Consider the following 17,356-nt stretch of genomic DNA (forward strand, 5'->3'; position numbering starts at 1 on the left):
GCAGATATCCTTTCTCATCAGTTCCTTTTTTTTTTTTTTTTTTTTTTTTGAGATGGAGTCTTGCTGTTACCGAGGCTGGAGTGCAGTGGTGCCATGTCGGCTCACTGCAACCTCTGCCTCCCAGGTTCAAACAATTCTCATGCCTCAGCCTCCCAAGTAGCTGGGATAACAGGCATCTGCCACCACGTTTGGCTAATTTCTTGTGTTTTTAGTAGAGACAGGGTTTCACTGTGTTGGCCAGGCTGGTCTTGAACTCCTGACCTCAGGTTATCTGTCCACCTCTGCCTCCCAAAGTGCTGGGATTACAGGCATAAGCCACCACACCCAGCCTCAGTGAGTTTCTTAATGGCATCTGGGAGCTTATCTGCTGCATCTTGGTCAGCAGAAGCTGCTTCTCCTGTTATCTTGACTTTCTTTTTTTCTTTTTTGGAGACAGGATCTCACTCTGTTGCCCAGGCTGGAGTGCAGTGGTACGATCACAGCTCACTGCAGCCTCTTAACTCCTCAAACAATCCTCCCACCTTGGCCTCCCAAAGTGTTCAGATAACAGGTGTGAGCTACCATGACTGGCCTTATCCTTTTTGATGTTATTGTAAATCGAATTGTTTTCTTAATGTTCATTTTAGATTGTCTATTATCAACGTATAGAAATACAACTGGTTTTTGTGTGTTGATTTCATATCCTGCAACTTTGCTACATTTGTTCATTTGTTCTAACAGAATCACTTCTTGGCCTTTTGGCCAAGATCAAATGTAGTTCTAATAGGTGTGTGTGTGTGTGTGTGTGTGTGTGTAATCTTTAGGGTTTTCTACATATAAGATCTTGTCATGTGAGGAAAAAGGCAATTTACTCCTTCATTTCCAATTTAGATGCCTTTTATTTCTTTTTCTTGCCCAATTGCTTTGGCTAGGACTTCCAATACTATGTTGAATAGAAGTGGCAAAAGCTGCCATCTTGTCCTATTGCCAGGCTGGAATGTGGTGGTGCTATCTTGACTTACTGTGTCCTCTGCCTTTTGGGCTTAAGCAATCCTCCTACCTCAGCCTTCCAAGTAGCTGGGACCAGGCACATGCCACCATGTCTGGCTAATTTTTGTATATTTTGTGGAGATGGGGTTTTGCCATGTTGCCCCGGCTGGTCTCAAACTCCTGAACTCAAGCAATCTGCCCACCTCAGCCTCCCAAAATGCTAAGATTACATACATGAGCCACTGCACCCAGCCTAACTTTTAAGGAATTATCAAACTGTTTTTGGAGTGGCTACACTATTTTGTATTCTCCCCAGTTGCTCCACAACTGGAACTCTCATCAGTATTTGGTATTATCATTTGTTTGTTTTTGGTTTTTGCCTCTCTAGTAGGTGTGTAGTGATATCTCATGGTAGTTTTGAGTTGTGCTTCGCTAATGGCTAATGATATTGAGCATCTCTTACTGTGCTTATTGGCCATTTGTATATCATCTTTGGAGAAATATCTGTTCAAATCTTTTGCCCATTTTTAAATCAGTCATTTGTTTTCTTACAGCTTCCTACAATTGATATCTATCTACCTATTCTGAATACAAGCTCTATGTTGAATATGTGATTTGCAAATATTTTCTCCCAGTGTGAGATGTCTTTTCATTCTCTTAACAGTGCCTTTTGCAAAGAAAAAAGTTTAAATTGTGATGAAACTGAATTTATCTTTTTTTTTTTTATGGATCATGTATTGGTGTCATATCTACAAACTCCTTGCTTACTGTCAGGTTGCAAAGTTTTCTTTTTTTTTTTTCTAAAGTTTTATAGTTTTACATTTAGATCTATGGTCCACTTTGAGTTAATTTTTGTTTAAGGTGTGAGGTTTAGATCCGAGTTTTTTTGGCATCTGGTTGTTCAGTTGTTTCAACATCATTTGGTGAAAAGACTATCTTTTCTTCATTGAATTGCCTTCGGACCCTGGTCAAAATCAATTGGCCATTTTGAGTGGATCTATTTTTGGACTCTGTATTCTGATCCATTGATCTTGTGTTTATCCCTTCTTCAATATTATTCAGTGTTGATTACTGTAGTTAAATAGTAATTTTGATAATCAGAAAGAGTGAGTCTTCCAACCTTGCTTTTTTTTTTTTTTTTTTTTTTTTGAGACAGAGTCTCACTCTGTCACCCAGGCTGGAGTACAGTGGCGTGATCTCAGCTCACTACAATCTCTGCCTCCCAGGTTCAAGTGCCTCAGCCACCCAAGTGGCTGGGATTACAGGTGTGTGCCACCAGGCCCAGCTAATTTTTATATTTTTAGTACAGATGGGGTTTCACCATGTTGGCCAGGCTGGTCTTGAACTCTTGGCCTCAAGTGATCTGACTGCCTTGGCCTCGGGGATTACAGGTGTCAGCCACCACACCTGGTCTGCTCTTCTTTTTCAAAATTGTTTTAGAATCAGCTTATCTGCATCTACAAAAAAATTCTTGATAGAATATCTATTAGAATATTGTTAAATCTGTAGAACATTTTGGGGAAATTGTCATCCTAACTATACTGAATGAATGTTACCATTCACAAGTGTAGCCTTTTCTTCATTTGCTTAGGTGTTCTTTGATTTCTTTCATCAGTGTTTTATAGTTTTCAGTGTATCGATTCTGCACATTTTATTAGATTTCTGCCTAAGTATTTTTTTGTTTAAGGTTTTGTCAATGCTGTTTTAAAAAAATTTCAATTGAATTCAGATCAGAATCCAGTCAGTTACTGCTACTGTTTTGAAACACAATTGATTTTCATGTGTTGATATTATGTCCTACAGTCTTGCTGAACTCATTTATTATTTTTAGGAGCTTTTCTATACATTCCGTGGAATTGTCAACATAGACGATAAAGTTGTCTGTGAAAAACACAATTTCTTTCCTTCTAAAATGCATGTCTTTTGTTTGTTTTTCTTGTCTTATTGCTGGTCTTCTAGTACAATATTAAATAGGAGTGGTGAGAATGAATAACCTTGTCTTGTTCCTGATCTCAGACGGAAAGTGTTCAATCTTTCAACATTAAGTATGATGCTTGTTTTTGTTTTTTTTGCAGATGCCCTTATTCAGGCTAAGGAAGCTCTCTTCTGTTCCTAGTTTGCTGAGTCCTTTTACCAGAATGACCACTGAATTTTGTGAGATGCTTTGTCTACATCAGTTTATTTGATTGATTTTTTTCTTCTTTAGCTTTTTTTTTTTTTGTTTTTTGTTTTTTTTTTTGTGAGACAGAGTCTTGCTTTGTGGCCCAGGCTGGAGTGCAGTGGTGCAATCTCGGCTCACTGCAACCTCTGCCTCCTGGGTTCAAGCAATTCTCCTGCCTCAGCCTCCCAAGTAGCTGGGACTACAGGCACCTGCCACCATGCCCAGCTAATTTTTGTATTATTAGTAGAGGTGGGGTTTGACCATATTGGCCAGGCTGGTCTCAAACTCCTGACCTTGTGATCCGCCCACCTCAGCCTCCCAAAGTGCTGGGATTACAGGCATGAGCCACCGTGCCTGGCCTCTTTAACATGGTGGATTACATTAATTGATTTTCAAATATTGAACCATCCTTGAATTCTTGGTATAAACCTTGCTTGCTCATGGTAAGATATGCACACATGCATGTATATTGGTGGATTTAATTTGCTAATATTTTGTTGAGATTCATGTCTATATTCATGAAAGAGCTTCGGTTTTGTTTTTTTGTTTTTTTTTTTTTTTTTTTGAGATAGAGTTTTGCTCTTGTTGCCCAGGCTGGAGTGCAACGGCAAGATCTGGGCTCACCACAACCTCCTCCTCCTGGGTTCTAGTGATTCTCCTGCCTCAGCCTCCCAAGTAGCTGGGATTACAGGCATGTGCCACCACACCCAGCTAATTTTTATATTTTTAGTAGAGACGGGGTTTCACCATGTTGGTCAGGCTGGTCTTGAACTCCCAACCTTAGATGATTCGCCTTCCTCGGCCTCCCAAAGTGCTGGGATTACAGGTGTGAGCCACCACGCCTGGCCAAAAGATCTTTGGTTTGTAATTTTATTGTCTTGTCTGATTTTGATATCAAAGTAATGTTGGCCTCACAAAATGGACTGGGAAGTGTTCTCTCCTCTTCTGTTTTCTGGATGAGATTGTGTAGAATTGGTGTTATTTCTTCTTTAAATGTTTGTTAGAATTTGTGAGTGAAACTACCTGGAGATGTCTTTTTCAGGGGCTTTTAGCTACAAATTCAAGTTCTTTACCAGATAGAGAACTATTCAGGGTATCTATTTGTTCTTGGAAAAATTGAGATCATTTGTATCTGTCAAGGAATTGGTCCACTTCTTCTAAGTTGCCAAGTTTTTATGCCTTGGTTTGTCATAATATTCACTTATGAGCCTTTTAAAGTGTCGAGGAAGGAATCTGTAGTGATATTTCTTCTTTCATTCCTGAATTTAGTAGTTTCTGTCCTTTCTATTTCATTGTCAGTCTGGCTAAATAATGTTGATTTTTTTTTTTTTTTTTTTTGAGATGGAGTCTTGCTCTGTCGCCCAGACTGGAGTGCAGTGGTGCGATCTCGGCTCACTGCAAGCTCCACTTTCTGGGTTCACACCATTCTCCTGCCCCAGCCTCCCGAGTAGCTGGGACTACAGGCACGTGCCATCATGCCCAGCTAATTTTTTGTATTTTAAGTAGAGACGGGTTTTCACCATGTTAGCCAGGATGGTCTTGATCTCCTGACCTAATTATCTGCCCTCCTTGGCCTCTCAAAATGCTGGGATTACAGGTGTGAGCCACCGTGCCTGGCCGATATTTTTTATTTTAGCAGGTAACCTAGAAGGTGAAATTCAGGTCAGAAATTTCAACTGGCTTTGTGTGAGCTGTGATTCCAAGTAAAGTTTTGAAAGTATTTGCAGGGCTGTTCAGATGAGTCCCACCTGTGTGCCCCCAAGTCTGGCCAAACTATAATTGGCTTCTACTAAATTGAGATCATTCAGTGACCTGGGCGGAGAGCTGCCTGCAACAGAGTTCACAAAGCCTGTGGTATTCTGTTTGGGGTGAGATCCATACCTGCAAGCACAGGGTGAACCCCATGAGTTCATACAAACCTATTTGGGATGTCTCTCTTGATCTCCCCCAACTCTGTGATCTTCCCAATACTTTCTAATCACATTGGCTGCAACTACAGATCCTTTCAGAAGTCATGGAGCAGCTAAGGACTCTGAAAAGCAAACTGTAGCCAGTGGATTGGGGAAAGAGATGAGAATTCAAAGCTCCACCTGGGCACGGTGGCTCACACCTGTAATCCCAGCACTTTGGGAGGCTGAGGCAGGTGGATCACTTGAGGTGAGGAGTTCAAGAACAGCCTGGCCAACATGGTGAAACCCCCGTCTCTACTAAAAATACAAAAATTAGCTGGGTTAGCTGGGCGTGGTGGCGCACCCACAGTAATCCCAGCTACTCGGGAGGCTGAGCCAGGAGAAGTGCTTAAACTGAGGAGGCAGAGGCTGCCTCCGAGACTGCGTCACTGCACTCCATAGCGAAATTCCGTCTCCAAAAAAAAAAAAGTTCCATCAAAATGGTGGAAAGTTTACATATTTTTTTCGCCTGAAGTATTGCCCAGCCTGGACTCAAACACAGCTGCCAGAAACTCAGAAGCCTGTAGTAGGTCCAGACGGGAAGCTTCCAAGAGAAGCCTTCTCTTTTTCATCTGGGGAGTGTGTGTGTGTGTGTGTGTGTGTGTGTGCGCGCGCGCGCGCGCCCCCGCGTTTGCTAGGGAGCGGCAGAGAGAATCCCATTTTGGTTTTTGCTTTCTTTTTCTATTTTCCTCTGCCCATGCCAGGAGGCAATACCTTGGAGTTGGTGGCAGCAGCGAGTGGGCAGGCACTTAACATTATGGAGGGATATTTGTCACTAACCAGAGGAGCTGTGGTCCAAGAGTGCGTGCGCGGGGGAGTGGGTAATCCCCGTTGCCTTTTTCTGTGTTCTCTATTGGTTCCAGATTCAGTTCCGTGGGGAAAGTGTGCACCAGGACAGGGAGACTAAAGCCCCACTGTGACCTGAATTTTGCCCCCTCCCCACACAGCCAAATTTATATATTTAAATGGAAACAAATTCAACTGGGCTGCTATCACCACATTCATATGGTAATAGATAGAGGATGTGTTTACCTTCCCTGGAGTCAGACCCTAGACTTTGGCTTGGATATTAGCCTTGAAAACACACTTATGCTCTGTGCTTTGTATTTTCATTACAAATACATCTTGGAGGACTTTACTTCAGTACCAGTATGTTTCACTCATTCATCTTCACAGCTTTATAGTATTCCAGAGTGTGGCTGTATTATAACTCATTTAACTTATGTCCTATTTTTTTTTTTTCGAGACAGAGTCTCGCTCTGTCCCCCTGGCTGGAGTGCAGTGGCGTGATCTCGGCTCACTGCAACTTCCGCCTCCCGGGTGCAAGCAATTCTCCCTGCCTCAGCCTCCCCAGAAGCTGAGATTACAGGCACCCACCACCACACCCAGCTAATTTTGTTTTTGTATTTTTAGTAGAGACGGGGTTTCACCGTATTAGCCAGGATGGTCTCAACCTCCTGACCCCGTGATCCACCCTCCTCGGCCTCCCAGAGTGCTGGGATTACAGGCGTGGGCTACCACGCCCGGCCTAAGTTTTGTATTTTTTAGTAGAGATGGGGCTTTGCCATGTTGGCCAGGCTGGTCTTGAACTCCTCACCTCATGTGATCCGCCTGCCTCAGCCTCCCAAAGTGCTGAGATTACAGGCGTGAGCCACCATGCCCTGCCCTGATGTCCTATTAATCATCATTCTGGTTGCTTCTAGCTTTTACTAATACAAACGTGGTGCAATAAGATGACTTGTCCATATGTTTTCATACGCATATAAATATCTGTGAATAATTTCTAGAGGAAGAATATCAAGGTCAAAGTAACTACTGCCCATGCATTTTAAATTGTGTTCAATATTGTCACATTGCCTTGCAAATTTGCCCTCCCATAAGCAATACCTGAAAGTGCCTATTTCTCCATGCCCTTGCCAATATACTTCATGTGCATATGTTCCCACTTTGAGTCACCTCCATTACATTTCCACTGGCAGAACAGGCATCCCACTTCTACCACTTATTAGCTGTGTGACTTTGAGCTTATTGCTTGTGACTATTATGGGAATAATAGTAGTGCTCATCTCATAGGGCTGTGATGAGGGCTCAGTGAGTTAATGTTTGTAAAGCTGCTCACTCGGTGTCTGCCACATAGTAAGTGCTGTATAAATGTTAATTGATTAATTAATTTTAAAACATGAATTAAGGTCTCCCAAGAAGAACTCACCAAAAAAAGCAGAACTCAAGTCAGGGAAAAATGCCTGCTTTGTAGAGGGGTTGAGGTGATCAGGTTAAATTTGATAACATGTTTTTAGTATTTTAAGCCAGGTGCAGTGGCTCATTCCTGTAATCCCAGCTACTTGGGAGGTAGAGGTGGGAGGATTATTTGAGTCCAGGAGTTTGAGACCAGCCTGGGCAACATAGTGAGACCCCATCTCTTAAAAAAAAAAAGTATTTTGCACAGTGCCTGGCACACAGTGAATGCTCAGCAAATGCTCTTATTTTTGTTAGGGTTTCCTTGGTTTTCTTTGTGGGCCCTTCCACAGCAAGTGGCTGTGAATTGTTACCCAAGGATGATGCATCTGGGGCTGCTGTGACCCTGCATGAGGGAACTGTTCTCCTCTAGGAACAGTCACACGTGGGCAGGGTCAGGCCCCATGGAGCAGCCTTCTGGTGGTGGAGAAGGCACACATGGCTTATAGGGATTTGCTCTCCCTGGTGCCCAGTGTGGTAGCAACAGAACCAAGGCAATGGAAAAACAGGGCCTTTGAGGGGCAGAGGAGTTCCCTAGTTTTCTCTCCCCAAGGACTAGAGTAAGGTCTGGGCTTATGCGCAGTTGCCAGAAAGATCTGAGACCCCAAAGTCACATTGGATGTGGCTAACAGAGCAGGTGGTGACTCAACTGTTTTACCTTGAAAAATAAGAGATGGGACTTAGGGCCCTGGATGGGTGGAGGGTGAGTCTGGCCAAACATAATTCAGTACGTGGTTAAAAACCAAGTCGTTAGAAATGTTAACTAGATCTGTAAACATATCTATATCTCATATGTACCATATTGTGTATGTTAGTATGTGTATATACATATAACATACTACAATGTTGTTATTTATACTAAGAAATATATTTTGGGCTGGGCGCGGTGGCTCATGCCTGTAATTCCAGTACTTTGGGAGGCCGAAGCGGGTGGATCACGAGGTCAGGAGATTGAGACCACAGTAAAACCCCGTCTCTACTAAAAACACAAAAAATTAGCTGGGCATGGTGGCGGGCGCCTGTAGTCCCAGCTACTCGGGAGGCTGAGGCAGGAGAATGGTGTGAACCCGGGAGGCGGAGCTTGCAGTGAGCCGAGATCATGCCACTGCACTCCAGCCTGGGCGACAGAGCAGGACTGTGTCTCAAAAAAAAAAGAAATATATTTTGGTCTTCGACCCAGTTCCTGGCACAGAGCTCTGAAAACCCTTGCTTGTAATTTCCTGAGCGATAGAGGTGCTAGGTGTATCTTTTGTTCTAATATTTGCTCTTTGACCCCAGTTCGTTCCACAGAGCTCCTAATCCCTTGGAATTTCCTGGGTGATAGGAGCATCTTTTGTCCTAATGAGGTGACTCTTGGTGGGTTCCTGGATGGGGGCCGGTCTCCAGAAAGACCAAGCCGTGATGAGAAGTTTGGAGCTTTTAGCTCCACTCCCTATCCTCTGGGAAGGTGAGTGGGCTGGAGATTGAGTTAATAATTGATCATGCCCATACGATGATGCCTTTATAAAACTGTGGGCTTTGGAGAGCTTTCAGGTTGCTGAATGGGTGGAAGTGCTGGGGCATGGTCACCCAACACTTTGCCCTATGTACCTCTTCATCTAGCTGTTCATCTCCATCCTTTGTGATATCCTTTATAATAAACAGGTAAGCATAAGTGTTTTCTGAGTTCTAGAAGCCACCCTAGCAAAGTATCAAACCTGAGGAAGGGAATCCCGATTTGTAGTTGGTTGGTCAGAAGTACAAGTGACAACCTGGGACTTGCAACCAGCATCTGAAGTGGGGGCAGCCTTATGGGACTGAGCCCTTAACCTGTGGGCTTTGCACTAACTCTAACTGGTGTCAAAATTGAATTAATTGTAGGACACCCAATTGGTGTCTGCCAGAGAATTGATGTGTTGGAAAAAACCCACACATCTGATGTCAGAAGTAAAGTACTGAGGGTGTGAGTATATAGAGTAAAAAGAGTTGCTTTTTCCTATGATACATATACATATGTGTGATAGATAGCATATGTAATATAATATACACATATGTAATGTGTTATATACATGTTCTGTATGTTGAATATACATGTGTATAGAGAACAAGAAAGAGAGACATAGCATAGAATCTCTACCTTTTTTTTTTTTTTTGAGACAGAATTTCACTCTTATTGGCCAGGCTGGAGTGCAATGGCGCGACCTTGGCTCACCGCAACCTCTGCCTCCCGGGTTCAAGCGATTCTCCTGCCTCAGCCTCCCGAGTAGCTGGGATTACAGGCATCCACTACCACACCTGGCTAATTTTGTATTTTTAGTAGAGATGGGGTTCCACCATGTTGGTCAGGCTGGTCTTGAACTCCCGACCTCAGGTGATCCACCTGTCTCAGCCTCCCAAAGGGCTGGGATTACAGATGTGAGCCACCATGTCTGGCCGAATCTCTACTTTTTTTTTTTTAATTTTTACCACATATTGAATTATATTGTATATTTATGTTATATTATGTGATGAAACATATACATGTTAACACATATTATGTGTAGTGTAGTATATTAATATATGTATATTATACTGCACATACATATTATATGATATATTTAGAGATACAGTTAGCATCTCTTCTTGGTTTTTACCACATACTTACATTTTATATTTTATATATATAATATATTATTTATTTATTTATTTATTTTGAGACAGAGTCTCACTCTGTCAAACCTGTGCCGCCCAGGTTCAAGTTATTCTCCTGCCTCAGCCTCCCGAGTAGCTGGGGTTATAGGCATCTGCCACCGTGCCCGGCTAATTTTTGTATTTTTAGTAGAGATGGGGTTTCACCATCTTGGCCAGGCTGGTCTTGAACTCCTGACCTCGTGATCCACCCGCCTCGGCCTCCCAAAGTTCTAGGATTACAGGCGTGAGTCACTGTGCCCGGCCTTATTTTATATTATTTTAATATTTTGTACTTATGTATTTCTGACATCAGAAAATTGCCAAACCTATTACAAGATAGGCCATGAGAAAGGGTGGCTATTTGTAGGCATGAAGCCATTTTCTAGGAGCAGCCAGGGAAGGGTTAAGAGTCATGGCCACCTAGGCCTCCTCCAGCCCAGTGGTCTGCCTGTAAGTGTTGTCTGGAGGCCCTGCCGCTTTCCTGCAGGGTGTGATGATCCCTTTTACTCTGTGCCTGCCAGGAGCCATAGAGAAGTTGAGAGAGGGGTGGAAAAGGGGAAAGAGGGCTGGCTTGGGAAAAGACTCAGATGAAATCAAAGGTGCTGAGTTTACTGTGGGACCTAAGAGTGAATGAAGGGAAATCTGAGAGCGACCACAGCATTTCTTGAGCAATGTGTTTGGCGCTGCGCCAGATATTTTATGCCCTTCTCCTCATTTAATTTAACCCTCCCTCACAACGCCTCTCAGAGGTGGTTACTATTAATTACTAATAAACTTATTTGGATAGATGACATACACACGGTATACAGTTGAAAGGGTCCAAAGACTTTACTGTGAAAGGTGAGTCTAAGAGAAGTCAGACAAACGAATATAGAGATAAAGCAAATACAAACATGCTAACCACGTGAAATCTAGGTGCTGAGTATGCGGGAATTTATTGCACTATTCTCTCAACTTTTCTGTTTGAAAGTTTTTCATAATAAAAGTTGAGGGGAGGGGAAAGTGAGTTTCCCCGCTGTCCCCATCTCCTTTATGCGGTTCCCCTCCCAGGAGGCCAGCACGGATACTAGTTTCCTGCTCCTATTGATACTCAGTTTATATGGGCATGCACGCATGCGTACACACGCAAGCACGCACATGGGTCCATTTGGTTACTTCTGGTACCTTATTGATAGAATTTCATTTTTGAAAGCTTTAGAGGCGTAGCTTTTTAGAAAAGGGAATTCCTAAAGGTGGATCCCCACATTCGCTTTCCCAGGGGAAGGTGACTATTTTGTTGCCCAGGCTCACCCCTAGAGGTCGCCTCTTCGCTTGACTGGCAGCTGCTAGGGCAGAAGGTGCACAAACCACGGTCGGGGCTGCTCCCATGTGACTCATGAGATGCGCAGCCTTCCAAATGTATTCACACTTATGTTTTCTGGCCTTAGCCACGTTTCTTGTGGGTTGCAATACTCAGACACAGAACCCACATTTTGGCTTTGCAGAGGCAAAAAGCTGACAGAGGGACAGGTTGTCCAGAAAGCTTCGCCCACACACTGTACTGTAAACTTCCAGAGGATGAAGAAAACACCTATTTCCAGGCACAAAAGAGACACTTCTCAGTGCCCCAAACATTTCGATGCTGATTACTTGACTAGATTAAAAATTTTTTTTTGACTAAAGGAAAGCCGTTTTATTAAATACATTAGAACTGACTTATAGCATTGGTGTTAATGTCTCTCTGAACGATTATACCAGTCTTATGTTTTGTTCTTATATTTAGGGAGGCAAGATTTCACCACATTATCTCTGGGTCTGTGTGAAAAGGAACTATATTATAATAGTGTGTATATTCCTTTTTAAAAGTAATTAAATCAATGCCAATAGATAAATGACTAGTTTAAATTAACCACACAGAAATGTTATTTGATTTTTTAAATTTATTTTAAGATAGGGTCTCACTCTCTCCCCCCCAGGCTGGAATGCATTGGCACAATTTTGGCTCACTGCAACCTCCACCTCCTGGGCTCAAGTGATCCTCCCACTTCAGCCTCCCAAGTAGCTGGGACCACAGGCACGTGCCACAACTCCTGGCTAATTTTTTCTATTATTATTATTTTTTTTGTAGATACAAGGGTCTTGCCATGTTGCCCAGGCTGGTCTCCTGGGCTCAAGCGATCCACCTGCCTTGGCCTCCCAAAATGCTGGGATTACAGGCGTGAGCCACTGTGCCCAGCCAGAAATGTTATTTTATTAATGTTGAACATGTACAGTAACTTGAAGCAGACTATTATTCTGTTTTCATGCTGCCATGAAGACATACCTGAGACTGGGTAATTTATAAGGAAAAGAGATTTAAGTAATTCACAATTCCACGTGGTTAGAGAGGCCTCAGGAAACTTATAATCACGGTGGCAGGTGAAAGAAGTGAATGCTGAGCAAAGGGGGAAGCCCCTTATAAAACCATCAGATCTCGTGAGAACTCACTCACTATCATGAGAACAGCAAGAGGGTAACTGCCTCTGATTCAATTATCTCCACCTGGTCCTTCCCATGACGTGTGGGGATTATGGGAACTGCAATTCAAAATGAGATTTGTGTGGGCACACAGCCAAACCATAGCAAGACTATTTTTGCCATTTAATTATTTAAAATTTTTTTGTTTTATATGTATTTTTTGAGACAGGGTCTCAATCTGTCACCCAGGCTGGAATGCAGTGGTATGATGTTGGCTCACTGCAACCTCCACTTCCCAGGCTCAAACAAGCCTCCTGCCTCAGCCTCCTAAGTAGCTGGGACTACTGGGGCATGCCACCATGCCTGGCTAACGTTTGTATTTTTTGTACAGACGAGGTCTCCCTATGTTGCCCAGGCTGGTCTGAAACTCCTGTGTTCAAGTGATATGCCTGCCTTGGCCTCCCAGAGTGCTTGAATTATAGGCATGAGCTACCGTGCCTCACCCTCCCTCTCTCTTTCTCTTTCTTTCTTTCTCTCATTCTTTTGCCATTTAGAATGTAGATATAAATATCTATTTTAGGAATTTTGAGGCTCTTTGAAAAAATGTATATATTGGCTTAAAACACAGATAAATATGACAACATAGCATAGCTGTTAAGAAAATCAGTTTTGATTTCAGGAATCTGCAAACACAGTCACAAAAACAATGAGTGATAAGATGATTCATGTCAACTATTTATGATAATATTTATAACAGCAAAAAATGGGAATAACCTAAATGTTCATGGGTTAGGGTCTGAATTTAAAAATACCTGGCACAGTCATGAAATAGAATATTATAAAGCTGTCAAAAGAATATGGGAACTTTCTGTATATGAAAGGCATATCCATCTTTGCACTTCACCAGAATCTCTGCAAATGTTTATAAAGGGAAATCGGAGAAACCAGGTGATGCTTGAACCACAATTTTAAAAAAAAACTTTCTTTTTTTTTGAGACAGAGTCTCGCTCTGTCACCAGGCTGGAGTGCAGTGGTGTGATCTTGGCTCACTGAAACCTCCACAACCCGGTTCAAGCGATTCTCTTGCGTCAGCCTCCAGAGTAGCTAGGATTACAGGTGCGCACCACCATGCCCAGCTAATTTTTGTATTTTTGTAGAGACAGGGTTTCACTATGTTGGTCAGGATGGTCTCGATCTCTTGACCTCGTGATCCACCCGCCTTGGCCTCCCAAAGTGCTGGGATTACAGGTGTAAGCCACTGAGCCCAGCTAAAAAAACCTTTCTATTTTGAAATAATTATAGATTCACAGGAAGTTACCAAGAGAGTACAAAGAGGTCCTGTGTGCCCTTCACCTAGTTTCTCCAATGGTTGCAGCTCAGGTAACTATAGCACAATATCAAAACAAGGCAATTGATATTGGTACAGTGTGTGGATAGTCCTGTGCTATTTTGTGGCACGTATGGAATTGGGCAACCACCACAATAAAGATGCAGAACTAGCCAGGTGCAGTGGCTCACACACTTTGGGAGGCCGGGGTGGGCGGATCATGTGAGGCCCGGAACTCAAGACCAGCCTGGCCAACATGCTGAAACCCCATCTCTACTAAAACACAAAAAATTAGCCGGGCATGGTGGCTCGCGCCTGTAATCCCAGCTACTTGGGAGGCTGAGGCAGGAGAATCGCTTGAACTGGGGAGGCAGAGGTTGCAGTGAGCAGAGATCGCGCCATTGCACTCCAGCCTGGGCAACAGAGCAAGATTTTGTCTCAAAAAAAAAAAAAAGAGAAAAAGAAAATTAGTAGGGTGTGGTGGCCCACACCAGTAATCCCAGCTATTTGGGTGGCTGAGGCACGATAATTGCTTGAACCTGGGAGGCAGAGGTTGGAGTGAATTAAGATTGCACCACTGCACCCCAGCCTGGGAGACAGAGTGAGATTCTGTCTCAAAAATAAATAAATAAATAAAATAAAATAAAATAAAATAAAATAATTTGTATGTGTCAGATGAAGCAAAAAAGAGAGGTCAAGGCTAACCTTTTGTTGGAAAGCTACAACATGTTGAACAGGCCACCTGTTGTACTCTTGGCCTCTGTCCCTAGCTTGTTCTCTGTCCCAAGCCTCCCTAGAAAGCCTTGGCTCATTCTGGAATGTTCTACTCCCACATTCCCAATAATAAAGGCATTTAGGGTTCACAGAGAGCCATTTCAGAACCATCCCACGGATGGATCGCTGTACCTACACACCCACCCTCAGTCCCCCAACTCTGAGCCTCACATTAAAATAATGTTTTAATCCATCTATCATCCTCCCCTGCCTCCCTCTAGGGCTTTACTTGTTAGAGCACAAGGGTGAGGTCACACTCACCTGCGTTAGGAATGCAGGCTCCAGGGTCATGCTGCCCTTTCTCTTGTTCTTGGGCAAGTAACAACTCCTAAACCTGAATTTCCTCACTTACACACTTGAGGTGATAGATAACAACAGTACCAGCCAACAAGGTCACTCAGTTATTCTGAAAATAGTTATAGAGCATCTACTATGAGCCAGCTGAGAATATGCTGGGGAGGAAAGATAAGGCCCTGCTCTCAGGAAGCACCACAAAAAGAGAAAACAGGAGTACACAGCTCAGCCCAGTCTTCAGCACGTGGCCAGCCTTTAAAAAATGTTAGTTGTTTTAATTTTTATTATATATATATTTTTTGTTGAGATTGAGTCTCACTCTGTCACCCAGGCTGGGGTGCAATGGCAGGATCTCGGCTCACTGCAACCTCCGCCTCCTGGGTTCAAGTGATCATCCTGCTTCAGCCTCCTGAGTAGGTAGGACTATAGGCGTGTGCCGCCATGACCAGCTAATTTTTGTATTTTTAGTAGAGACGGGGTTTCACCATGTTGGCCAGGCTGGTCTCGAACTCCTGACCTCAAGTGATCCGCCTGCTTTGTCCTCCCAAAATGCTGGGATTATAGGCGTGAACCACTGCGTCTGGCCTGCTTTTATTATAAATATAGTCACACACAATACTTATTTATGGACTGAAATAGAATATGAACCAAGTATCACACACTTGGCCTAGTATATTCTTATTCATTATCAGACATTAATTATGGTTAGCTGCTAAGAGCTGTGCTGGTGTCTCATGCCACCATGAAAGTCAGCTCAGTTGCTCACCAAGAGCACTCATTTAATGTTTAAAATCTAGGATAATTTTCTGAATTTAATATCTTGAACATCAGACTCGGTAAGGGTCTCTTGCTGTAAACATACAACTTTGAAGAGTCTTTATGTAAACTTACAAAAAAGTATCTTACAGTTTGTTTGAAGGTTGATATATTATCAAGACTCCCACACAATAAATAGCAATTTCATTGCTTAGAATATACATTTCATAAATAATCAGAAATATGAGATTTAGCAGGGGAAAAGCCCCTTAGAGGAAGTTAATTTTTTAAATTGTTAAAAATGCCTAAAATGTGACTAAAAAAAATAAAAAAGAATAGGGCAGCTGAATAAATGCAAAAACTCTCAAAAGAGGTCTGAATTCAAGGCAAACTGTTCATTATGCAAATTAGTCAACAGGTGAACTGGTCACCTGGCAAATTTATCATTAGAATACCTGGCTCTGGGGCCGGGCGTGGTGGCTCACCCCTGTAACCCTAGCACTTCGGGAGGCCGAGGCAGGTGGATCATCTGAGGTCAGAAGTTTGAGACCAGCCTGACAAACATGGTGAAACCCTATCTCTACTAAAAATACAAAATTAGCCAGGCATGGTGGTGCATGCCTATAATCCCAGCTACTCAGGAGGCTGAGACAGGAGACTTGCTTGAACCCAGGAGACAGAGGTTGCAATGAGCTGAGATTGCATCACTGCACTCCAGCCTGGGCAACAAGAGCCAAACTCCGTCTCAAAAAAAAAAAAAAAAAAAGAAAGAATACGTGGCTCTGGTCACAGTAGTCTGTTCCTGGGGCAGGACCAACGTGGCAGTCATGGGCAGTTTGGGCATGTTGGGAAAAAAAAATTTTTCCTCAACTTTCCTAAGTTCTTAGTTGGAAAAGACCCCTGTAACAAAAGACAGATTAACAAGAGAAAAGCAAAGCAAACAGGAGTTTATTAATGTATGTATTTTATATATGTTAGAGGAACCCCTGCTTACCAGGCCTCTGGTTTAATAACACATGACCAGAATGACTCCCTCTTGAAGTGAGTAACTGGGCACTCATAAGACACTAAAAAGGTTAATATTTAGGACCTGAAAGTAGCCACACTCTAAGCTGACCACCAATTATAATTACAGAATATTTATGGCCCTACAGAGCAGCTCCCACTAAGCCTGCAGAATGTCCAGATGTCCTAAGCACGGAGCAAATGTACTTAAAGATAATGATAATGAGCAGGCTTCGATTGAAGGATTAATGGTCATTGACAATACTAATAGCCACTACCTTTAGCGAGCACATCTGCACATTTCAAGTTTAATTATAGCTCCTTATAGTTTCTTATAAGTAGAGATGCTAACCAAGGATGGCATGTTCCTCCTCCTGCTTTCTGAGGATGCTCTACTTTACTCTGTAACAGGGTGATTTCCAATAAACTTGCTTCTTTCACTGTGGTCTGTGGCTCTCCTTGAAATTTTTTTTTTTTTTTTTTTTTTTTTGAGATGGAGTTTCGCTCTTGTTGCCCAGGCTGGAGTGCAATGGTGCGATCTTGGCTCACCGCAACCTCTGCCCCCCAGGTTCAAGCGATTCTCCTGCCTCAGCCTCCCGAGTAGCTGGGATTACAGGCATGTGCAACCACGCCTGGCTAATTTTGTATTTTTAGTAGAGACGGGGTTTCTCCATGTTGGTCAGGCTGTCTCGAACTCCCGACCTCAGGTGATCCGCCCACCTTGGCATCCCAAAGTGCTGGGATTACGGGCGTGAGCCACCACGCCCGGCCTGCCTTGAATTCTTTTCTGCGTTAGATCCA

The 17,356-nt window shown here is 43.0% G+C and overlaps 1 protein-coding gene and 1 pseudogene across 2 annotated transcripts in view; both read left to right on the forward strand.

Moving 5' to 3' along the window:
• KCTD6 (potassium channel tetramerization domain containing 6) overlaps nt 1-17,356 on the forward strand; it is a 69,148-nt gene that overhangs the window by 19,349 nt on the left and 32,443 nt on the right. The gene's annotated exons all lie outside the window — the stretch shown is intronic.
• Nucleotides 722-884, forward strand: LOC112439531 (U2 spliceosomal RNA; annotated as a pseudogene).

Source organism: Pan paniscus, chromosome 2, assembly GCF_029289425.2.
Source record: "Pan paniscus chromosome 2, NHGRI_mPanPan1-v2.0_pri, whole genome shotgun sequence".
In the NCBI taxonomy this organism is placed as follows: Eukaryota; Metazoa; Chordata; class Mammalia; order Primates; family Hominidae; genus Pan; species Pan paniscus.